Genomic DNA, 12,047 nt, shown 5'->3' on the forward strand with positions numbered 1-12,047 from the left:
AAAACTGGAGGCTACATTTCCATTGTAGTGCCTCAAATTTGAAGACTGCAGGTCTAAAAACATAGGTTTCACGCCATTTATAGAAAGCACTACTTCCAGCAATAACTGGCAGCTCTGAGTGGGCCAATTTTGTATCATAACAATCAGCTATTGACAGGAGCAGTGACTTATAGCCAGACTGAACATCTAACCCATTATCTTACTAACAGGACAGTAATCACCATCAATTTTATGACAAGACTGACACTGAGGCTAGAGAGTAAAAAAAGAACAAAGAAAGGAAAAAAAGGAATTGTGATCTGTAGTAAATGCAGTAAATGCCTGTTATTTGAGGTACTGGTAGGTTAAATCTTTAACTAAATTTACCTTATTCCTGCTAAAACGACAGTACTGAAGACCTAACTCAATTAACAATATAAAGAATCTATGGAGGGGCATGCCAAGTTGCTGCAGGAAAGCATGAAACCACTTATTTATAGCATTTATGGAAATTAAATGTGAAACAATAAGAGTAGAAAATTGCGATCCCCTCATAAAAGTGAAATGGGATAGCTTTTCAGTTGAATTCAAACCTCTCTTTAATGACAACAGAATTCATTTACGTGGAATGGGGTAGATAAAACCAGAGGATAATGGCATACTTATGGTCTGCCCCACCACATTAACACGCCACCCAACTGTCTGGCTGTATGAAATGTAGCCATTTGAATCGTTTGCTGGTGCAATGTGGTATTGATTGGGGCCAACCATGCATGAACCTCATTGATTATTATCTTCTCATTAGCATATAGATTAGCTGGCAGGGCGGGCAAAAAAAAAAAATCGCAAGCCTCGAGTCTCACACTTGGCTAACGGAGCTGTGCAGCAGATGGGGGTCAAAATGCGAGGGGAATGAATGAGAACGGGGGTGTCTCAGTTTGATATGAGCTGCTTGATGATGAACCTCAACATGTGAAAGCCCGGGACCCTGAACTGCTACGGGATGCTAGGATAAACAGAGAGCGGTTGCAGTGAAGTGAGGCAGAAGGGGTGGTCCAGCAAGGGGCTTTAAAAACAAACAAACCCTGCCTTTTGTTCAAAGGGCATTCAAGCTCATTATCAAATTTCAAGAACGCTGACACTTAACAAGCTCTTCTGGGGAGCGGTATAAAAGTAGTAATGATCTAGGCACCATACGAGCCCTGCTTTTAGATCACTACATCAAACGCACCACCGGCCAATGTACTAAAAAGTTTGTTTGAAAATGTATCAACTCCATACTGCTAATGATCCATCTGAAAAGTTTAAACTAAAACAAAACAATGTGAAGTGACATATGAGCTACTCAAGAACAAATTGTACAGAACCAACGCTGGTTGATTCATTAAAGCAAATTATTTCTTCCTTTAGGGGGCTGAATATGTTCATTGGATGTCTTTGTCTTTGTCTGTTTTCAATTACGTTTGGTGAGGAGTGCTTATTTATATCACACAGGAGAGATGTAGCATCTGCCTGACTTCAATTTTTATGGACAAAATGTTGAATTTTCTTTTCTTTTCTTTTCTTTATTGCAGATTTGGGGATGAAGAAAAACTGTTTGTGCAATGTATGCATTAACTCTGCAGCACAACAATTTATACAGATGCAAAACAAGAAGAAAGACACCGACTGTGCCCAATGTGGGAATGACGGTAGGGTTGATGAAACAACCAAAACAATTAGACATTTTAAAGAATTTGTTGTAGCCCCTCAAATGTGAGTATTTGCTGCTTTTCTTTGTTTTATATCATTTTAAATTGAATATGTTTTTTAAAAAAAAACAAGCAACTTGACGATTAAATAATTAAAAGATTATTAAATTGAAAAAAATAATCGCCTGATTGCAGCCCTTAATTGGTCATTTATAAGCATAAGTTCCTTTTGTCATTATGTTATACTACCACAATCCAAATCTTAACAGACAACAATACATGTCACCTACATTTGGGTTAATTTCTGAGAGGGTCTGACCTATTAATGCTAACAGTAAAAGTCCAAATCTTGTGCTCTACAAAGCAGCATTTCCTTGGTGATGCTGGGGTCATCCCCTGAGGCCGATGATGGTTGATGAGTCTTGTCCAAACAGGGCAAGCAGGGCACTGCCTTTGTTAGAGTATGTAAGACAGAGATACCCTCTGATCCCGAGGCAAGATTGGTCGGGTAGCCGTAATTGAGCCATCTGACTCGGACGGACCTTGCCTTCCACAGCTGAGTAGACCAGCACAAAGAGACTCTGGCGGCTTTCCAGGTTAAGCGTGCTGAGCGTGTGTGTACCATACCAACACACAGACTCATGCTGTGAAGATACAAAACACTTTCGCTTGACTCTTCCCAGCAGACTGTGGTCTTTTTCTGTTCAGCTTCATTCCTAGCATGTAAAGTGCAGACTGCTCCGTGAGATGCTAAAACTGTTAAAAACTCAAAATAAACAGAGGAGATGCAGACAGAAAAGCGCAGAGACAGACTGAGAGGGGACAGCAGAATGACAGATAAATGAAAGATTCTCCCTCGGATCTAAAAATAACACAGTTAAATAGTTCTGGCAAAGCTTGGAGATTAGCAATACACTTCAATCCAGACCGTTCTATCAAAGCGGTCTCTGAGGCATCACTCTCAGGCGTCGATCATACCAAAAAAATAGGTCAGGTATGAGCCGAGATGAGCAGCAGCACAGAATAATATAGTGCTTCACAGCCTTCATCATCAGAAACAAGCGTTTTCAATTTCCATCAACGCCAGCAGTGGACCAGCCAGACATCAAAAGTTCATTTAATCCAAAAGGATAATAGAGAAGCCTTCGGGTCACTGGAGACTCATAACTTTCAAGTAGCTTAGTGAAACTAATTGTGATATCTGCTAGGATTTCTTCCTTTATTACCTTTTTGTATGGATTAGATGACTGTGCCATAAATGACATACTCAGTTATTTAATGAGGGGTACAAATGATAGGTAGGACTCAATTTATTTTCCCATGATGAAAAGCTTTCTTTTCATTTGCATATATCGTATTCTTATAACAAATATGCCACATCCTGATACAGTGGTTTCCTGCTAGAAAACTGACTGCTTAGAAGAGGGACCTCAAACAGCCGGCCCGGGGGCCATTTTCAGCCCTTCTTTTTTAAATAAAATGTTCTATATGTATTTTATTTGGTGCACAATTATGACAAATGTCCCAGAAATACGGGCAAACTTTGTTAGGAAGAGATGAGCGGTTTGACTGCTTTTTGTTAAGTAAGATGTGCAGAATATTGTGCTTTCTTGTAGCACTCGAACGTTGAAGTGGGCCTCTTATGAAATGGCAATATTAGTAGTGGCCCCAAGCCAACTGGTGTTTGAGACCCCTGGCTTAGACTGTTACAACACATCAAAGCAGATGCAAAGGTCAACCTAATCATGTCTAAGCCTGCTCCCTGAGATGCATACAAAGGGTCATCACTGGTTTTTTTTAGTGATGAAATTAAAATGTTTTTATATTCTATATACTTCTGACAGTTGAAAATCACCTCCTGTGCACTGCCGAGGTGCCCTTGAGCAAGGCATCTAACCCCCAAAAAACTGCTCATGTGGCGCTGCTAATGTGGCAGCCCATCACTCCACCATCTCTCTCCATGTTTGCATGTCCACAAGACCTACATGTGCATGAGTGTGTATTTCAGTCTGTGTGTATAAAAATAAAAAAAGAGTGGGAAAAAATTATTTCTCCAATAGGGGATTAATAAAAGTAAATCTTAAATCTTAAAAACCAATTAAAAGCAGTCATGCAAAAAAAAGGGATATACCATGAAACTGCCAGAATTTTAATTTATATCATGTGTGTTGAACTCCTATGTTGATGTCAATAACAAAAGCCTTTTAAAAAGTTGAAACGCTTCACAAACATATTAAGTTGACCAACAGAACTACAGTAACTCTGCTGCTTGATGCAGATGCAGATGACTAAAAACCACTGCTCCATTTGCTGTATTGAATATAAACACTAGTTTCCAAGTGCCTGCAATCACTTGACAGGGTGAGTACAGATTACTTCACCTCTGGAGTAGAAAACATGTGACATTTGTTCAGCCCCCCCCCACCCCAAACATCTCTGTTCTTGCATCTTTCCAGCAGGTGGCTCGTTGAAAGGCTTTACTGTATCATGCTGGCTGTCAGTGGGTGACAACAAGCTTTTTATGCAACAAAGGGCAATTCCGCACCCTTCAATCATCACAACGCTTGTTATCACTGCGCAGTTGGATGTTGACTTCACCCATTCACAGCTGACTACTAAATGTCACATTTAAATACAAAATAGATTCTCTAAAAAGGATGAGCACACTTACTATGACATTGGCACAACATAATCAATCATGGGGATAATATGGATCCTGGTACTAACGTATCTTAACAATTAAGTCCTGATATCATACAGACCTACTGACAACCCGTCTGTGACTATGATGGAAACACTGTTGCTGTGAATGAGCCCAATACCTTGCGCCTACTTGCCAATGAAAGCATGCCCAGGTATGCTGCTTTTGCATAGGGAAAAAGATCAGCCCTGTTTCCGCTGAGTGAATCCATCAAGTCTCACTGATGCCTTATCTCTAATAGGCGTAGTGCAAAGGGCAACAGAGTGCAACGTGGGTATAGATCAGGGAGCACTGGCGCCATCTCGTATGTAAATGTTTGAATGTATAAACAAAACGTGACAATGCTTTGTAGCTCTCACTCTCTGAGGAAATAAACAAATCCGCATTTTCATAACACTCGTGCAGAGCACAGAACAATTCATTTGAATAACAGCTTACTGCATTAGACCAGGTTTCAACTATAAGAAAGACACGTGCAAGTAATTGTGTCTGGCTAATTTTCCCAGGCTGTGTGATCTCAGGTTTAAAAGAAGTCACTCTATTCCATAATAACAGCTTGCCAGCCTTTTAAGTGGATAAAGCAAGCTTCCCCCTGCAATTAACCCCAGTAGCCTTAAGAAAATCAATGAGCTTCCTCACTGAGGTTGTTGCTGCTTAAAATTCTTGAAATAAGTAAATTACTGGGCATGATCTGACCTTCTTGAGAGTAGGGGTGGGCGATATGGGCAAAAAATAATATCTCAATATTTTTTGGGATTTTGGCGATAACGATAATCAGTCGATATCCTTTAAAATGTGATTAGAATTGTCTGAGCTGGACTCATTTTCCGAGCGCCCAGCGGTGTTAAAAGTTGAACAGATTTCAACTTGAAGCGCTCTGAGCGCTGCGCTAAAAAAAACGTCTCCGCTGACATCTTTTTACCGCTGAAGGCGCTTAGCGCTCTGAACGCTGAAGCCCATAGGACCCATGTCTCGGCACTAAATCATCTGAAGTACCGGTAGCTTCAGGGACTGGAGGTGCTTGCATTTTCTCTCTACCATCACAACGCGCTGCTAAACTGTTGCAAGGGGGATGATAGCGAGAGGTCACGTGATCACGTCATGTGAGTAATTTAAATACTCGATAATGGAAATTTGCACATCGTCAAAACAACAATGACGATATTATCGCAAACGATATTTATCGCCCACCTCTACTTGAGAGTGCAGATAATATAAGGTGGGATGTGTGTACTATAGGCAACAATTACACATGGGCTGAAGCAGCGGTTTACCAACCTGGGAGTCGAGACCCCCACTAGTGGTCGCCAAAGCTTCACAGGGGGTCATGAAGCCTTCTTGATTTTAAGGGGTGTAAGAAAACTTAAAAATTATACACAGTGTGGCCTATATATCAGCATTGTTCGTTTTTGTGAATAAAGTCCATTCATTTTTAAAGTTTACATTATTATTTAAGATCTGAACGTTTAAAACCTGAACACACACTACTTTTACAGATCTTTCACTTTCTACTAAACAGCCTTGTCGTCCATCAGAGAAGTATGCAATTAAAATAACCAAAGAGCTAATAGAAAATGGCCAAGCATCAGAATAAAACACTAAATTTGTGGGGCCTATCAATTACTTGAGATTGTTAAAAATAGAAAACAAATACACAATACAGACAGAGAATTGTATAAAAAGTTCCCTAAAATATCAGGAACACTCATCACTGACAATTACTTATCAAACTTGCTTCAGTTGTTGCGTTCAATGTTTAGGTTCATTGTACAATGTATCAGTTGTTCTGTAGTGTTATTGTTATGCACTGAATATAATATGAAATAGCCCTAAAATATGTCACTTAGTGAGGGGTTGTAAAGAAAAGGGATCACTCAAGGAAAAGGGTTGGGAACCACTGGGCTAAAGTGACCTTATCTGAAGAATAGTAACATTGTAAGTTCGTCTGCATGCGTTACTTTGTTTTAAATAGCCTCTGACGTCAGTGACACACAAGAAGTGTCCCGAAGCGCTGCCCACGTTAACCCATTGGGCAGTTCACATAGTGCTCGCCCTGGCACAGAAATAGATCATTTTTTATTCAAGGTGTGTTTCCTACTTGTCTCTAGCTGCTATAACTTCCAGGTAAACATGGGATACGTCAAGAGAATGAGGAGGAAAGTCAGCAAACATGACTTTGTAACGTGAACAAAACTTTGATACATTAGCTCATCCTCTTCTGCCCGAGTCACTTCTTCTTCTTCTTCTTCGGAAACGAGAAGATGGAACAAGGAAATGTGTTTTTTTTATAGAATTGAGACAGCCGTTCCTCTGAAGTGTCACATGAAGGGACGTCTGCTTCTGATAATGGCAACAGCTGATCACAGCTGGATCAGACACAGTATGTAATTACAGATGTTCCGATACCATTTTTTCCCTCCCGATACCGAGTACCGATACCAGTGTGTTACTACGCCTGCATGACTGTGATATGATTATCATTGTGGTAAGGCCTGGCTCAGGTTAAACCCTTCGTAAAACATGAATGAATACAGCAAATGGAAGCCATTTATTTTTAAATTTACTTTTAAATAGAACATATAATATAATAATATAATAATATATAGTATAAAACAGTAGTGCAACAGCAACTTAAATAAATAAATAAATATATATATATATAAAAATTGCTTCTTTGCATATGTTGCATGTCGCCGTCTTACTGGTGGGAACATCCACTGTAAAGTACTGCCAAACCACCGACATGACGTTAGCTCCTTTTAACAGGTGTCAGGTGATCAATTCTTCTTCGCCCCTCTAAAACAGCAGCTGTCGATGGCAGCACAGCGCAACTATTTTAAGAGCGGCGAAGAAGAACTGTGTCAGAGCTAACGGAGCTAACCAGTAAATAGATTCCTATTTCTAATAAATTACGTGGTATCGGATCGATACCAGTATCGGAGACATTTCCGATACTGGTATCGGAATCGGAAGAACTCCATATGTAATGTCTGCCGCTAGGGGTCTTTCAAATTAAAACAATAACAAAATATGTAGTTTGATGTTGTGGAGTAGCGTGGGATCATGGGAGTTGTTTTCTTCATTGTTAAACAACAACCATTGCTTGTAAGAAAATCTATCTAACGTGACTCAGGCAGAAGAGGATGAGCTAATGATGAGGAAAAGACGCCAGTGAGGGAAATGTGGATGCAATTAAGCAACAACTTATAAGTGTAGCTTACAGGTAGTAAAGCTAGTTGTTGGGAATATTAATAAATATTTTTTTTCCCCACAGTAACACTAAAATAATATAGCTGACAGCTGTGTGCATTAATAAGACATTTCAAAGTAATGCAAAAGTTACTTTTCCAAAGAACTAATTACTTTTACATGCAGTAATTGGTAAAGTACTTAAATTAGTTTTGAGATAAGTAACTGTAACTAATTACTATTCTTCAGTAACTTACCCAACACTGCTGACTAAATAATCAATACAAAATCAAAAGCAGAAACGTTAATAAACTGAATACGGTATCTTTGGGTGTCATACTATTAGTTGGTCAAAACAATTTGACTGTGTTGCCTTTAGTTCTGGGAAATTGTCATGGGGTCTATTTTACATTTTTATAGAATAAACGATTAGATAAAGAAAATAATCAACCGATTAATCGATGCTGGAAACGACTGTTAGTTGCAACCCACATGTGTACAGTCCCCACACACACACACACACACACACAGACACAGACACACTGAAGGAGCTAGCTGCTGTTGACCACATTCAGGTCACTGGAAGGCCACGTTAGTCCAGCTCCAGTGGAGCAGTGGGTACTACCCTCGATGATGACCTACACATGTCAAAATAACTCCTCCTCTGTGCCAAAAGGTCACGAACCAACTTACAGGGACCAAAGTTCCTCAAGAAAAAAAAAAAAAAAAAAGCACCTGGCTAACTTTAGCAAACACTTTTTAAACCGAGGAGACCAAAAAAATATCTGCAACAGCTTAAAAAAGCTGATCCGAGCATTGAGGCTGCACGTTTTGGCACACGCACTGATATTCATTAACAGCTAAGTTTCCTCCATGATACAGCTGGGAACTGAATTCCGTTACAACATCGGCTAACGTTAGCGCTGCTCGGGTTGTTGTTGCTCTTCGTCGCCGTGCAGCTGCGTGTGTGTGTGCGTGTGTGTGCGTGTGTGTGTGTGTGTGTTAACTCAGCTTTACATTAGCAGGCTAAAACTAACGTCAACGTTAGCAAGGAAGCTAGAAACAAAATGCTGCTTGCTGTTGTTTTTTTTGGGGGAGAGAGAGGAGGGAGGAGGAAGAGGAGGAGGAGGGCAAGAGAAGACGTTAGCTAAAGTGCGACCGATTAACCTCACGCGTTCCGACACACACACACACACACACACACACACACACGGTTACTGACCCTCGTGCCAACCGTGACACCGTCAACGTGAGCCCTCGTCGCCTCGCTCCTCTTCTGCGGCCGCTTTCTCCCTCGCTGCCTCTCTGCTGATACTCTACACCATGTCTGGACGGTGTGTGTGTGTGTGTGTGTGTGTGTGTGTGTGTGTGTGTGTGTGTATCCGACGGGCTCACAGCAGACCAGCGGCGGCGAGAGAGCACGAGGGGGGGGGCCCGAGCAACTGTTTTCGTTTGCGTTCCGACCTGGTCACGTGACCCCGAAACTGGCCAATGAGAAGAGAGTATGGCGTTCGACCCCCCCCGCCCCCTTCTGCTGTCAATCAACAGCTCCCCCTCTCCCCCCCGCCCCCTTGCCCCTCGTTCCATGCGCCTGTCAACTGGCGACCGCTGTCTTTATCTCCATGGTAACGAAAGGAATTTAACCCTTTGCACTTCTGTTTGCGCTGTAGTTACATTAAAGTCAATATATATATATATATATATATATATATATATATATATATATATATCATAACAATTATAAAAATGAATGAATGGTGTTACAGCTGCTCATTCTTTTTATAAAAAATAATGTTTTTGGCGTATTTGCTGAAACTTTCAGTTGGCTACACCCTGACAGTAGTATGTGAGATAGGTAATCTATGAAAAAATCCGGTTTCTCTGGCTTGTTCTAGTGCTCCTGATGGCAAAACAAACAATCTTAAAGCCTCCAATCTAAAGCGTCTTTATATCCTTCTTGGCTCTGATTGGTTGTTTTTCATTCAGGCCGGGTGGATTCTTGCAGATACCACTAAGAGGAGCCAGAGACTTTTTTTTTTTTTTTACAGATTATCTGTCTCATGTACTGACTGTCAGGACATCGTGAAAGTTTCACCAAATATTGCTGCGGCCTCAAATATTTATAAAAAAAAGAGACCTACTGGAGCTTTAAAGGAGGGCAAGAGCAAAGTCTTACAGATAATGTGACACTTTATTGCCCCACTTGAAAACTGCCTTTTTTTTTGGTTGACCCCTCTGGACAGGTCAGAGGTCAGGATCACGAAACAGAGGGTGTTTTTGTGTCTCTCGCTTCTTTTCCTTCCATCTTAGCTCCTCCCAGCGAGAAGGTAAGAGGAAGACGCAAGGAAGCATAAGTTAGGGTAATGAAAAGCACCCAGAGTCAGGGTTTTTGTTCAGGAAGAAGAAGAAGAAGATATACTTTATTAATCCCTAATTAATAAATACCTGAAATACAATCATGCACATGCCTGGCTCATAGAAATGCAAACTTGGAGAGATGGTGGAGGGATAGGCTGCCATGTAGCGGCGCCCTGGGAGCAGTTATGGGTTAGGTGCCTTGCACAAGGGTACCTCAGCAGTGCTCAGGAGGTGGTACTGGCACCTCTCCAGCAATCAGTCGACACTCCATACTGTACCAACAGACTGAGCTGCTGCAGGCCCCAGTAAAGGCAGTTCCCCTGTGCTCACTACAAGGTAACCCCCTCCCACCCCAAACACAAACTCTTTGAAACACTTTCCTCTGGCAGGAGGCTGCGGTCCATCGGGACCAAAACCTCACGCCACAAGAACAGTTTCTTCCCGTCTGCAGCTGGCTTCATCAACAAGGCCCGCAACCCCCACTGACACTGACTCTTATACCCACACTGTATATATGCACTACATTAATGCACTCCCGTTTCCTGTACAGTTTTCTTATTTTTATTTATTTATATTTTAAAAGTACTTTATTTTTGTGTGATTTTTGTGTGATATTTGTGTGATTTCTATATTTTATGCACCAATGCACCAAGACATCCTCGTATGTGTAAAAACTTACTTGGCAATAAACCTAATTCTGATTCTGATTCTGAAGTTTATTGTAATTCTCCCTGCAGGCTTATATTCAGGATACAGGGGAACCAATTTGACGATAGTGTGACAAAATAATATCAACTCAAAGTTTATTTCAACTTTTTCAGAATTTTTACTCACAATATCACAGCCTTTATCCACAAAATAAAACTAAATAACTGTTTTTTGAGGTGTTATTCTCCATTCACTCCCTCCGCTAAGCTTTAAGTTTGAGGAAGCTGAGCTAGGAGTTCAAACTACTTAAAAAAATTATCAAATTGACAATGTACACGTGTTACGCAATAGTGTTACAAGTAAAAACACTGGTTTTGTCAGCTGAGCTATAGTCAGAGTCATTTATTTGCTTAACTATGGTTATCTTTCCTGGAGGTTTATCCATTGTGACACTGTTGTTGTGTGAGCGCTGAGCAATGGCCGCCCTTTTTGCACAGGTCAAGTGTGTGGTGGTGGCTGCTTGACGAATGCATTGCCTGGGCATGCTCACAGCAGGCAGGATGAAAGGAAAATGTAATGGGGCTGGTCGAGGGGGGGGTTCAATTACAGCAGGGGGTTCAATTACATGTGGTTCACTACTTCCCAATACAGAAAACTGGTCTTTTGTCTAAAGATAAACTGTATATATCTTGTGGGATCTCTGAAAGGGTTTGAACTGGTGATATTAAATACAGTGAATAACTCAGCACATGGACATGGAAAGTGTTAAAGCATACATTCAAAGTGTATGAAGTATATGGACATGGAGATAAAATTGAGAAATAAACATCTTAAGGACTTTATAGACCTTTTTTCACGTCAGTTTTTCATGGTCTTAGTAGAAAATGCACAGGTGGACTCTTGTGCCGGTGTGCCAGTAACACATACCAGTGAGTTAATAGTACCTCGTAATAAACTCTTCCATATCCAACTCAAACTTATAATACATATACAAATGTATGTAAGAATGTATTTAATCAAAAATGTATTTATTGAGGTTTTAAGTACAAATCAGTTATCAGAAATATGCATAATCCACGAGTCTCATTTCATATAAACACTTTTTTTTCTCATCACATAGAAGATATGCGTCTCTCTCTTTACATTTAATTGAAAATTATTCTCCTGTTTCAGTTGTGGTCCTCTTCACTGTCTTTGAAAATCCATCCCCTCTCAGCCGCATTCAAGCTGTGCCAGACAACACTGTGCAAGCTTTGAACCCATACTGCGTATCCAGATGGAAATGGCCGAGCACGGTAATAAAATGGACAGCAATGAATTGCTAATGTTTTAGTGAGTCGCTATTGTGTTGCCTGCAATATGAGCAGGGAGTGCATTCAACTGCCTGCAAATACTGAATAATTTATCAGAATATGACTTATTTGGTTGGCCCCTGAGTTAATTATGTGCTCTTTCATAGCTCCCTTGATACCTCGCTCGCA

Source organism: Dicentrarchus labrax, unplaced genomic scaffold (assembly GCF_905237075.1).
Source record: "Dicentrarchus labrax unplaced genomic scaffold, dlabrax2021, whole genome shotgun sequence".
In the NCBI taxonomy this organism is placed as follows: Eukaryota; Metazoa; Chordata; class Actinopteri; family Moronidae; genus Dicentrarchus; species Dicentrarchus labrax.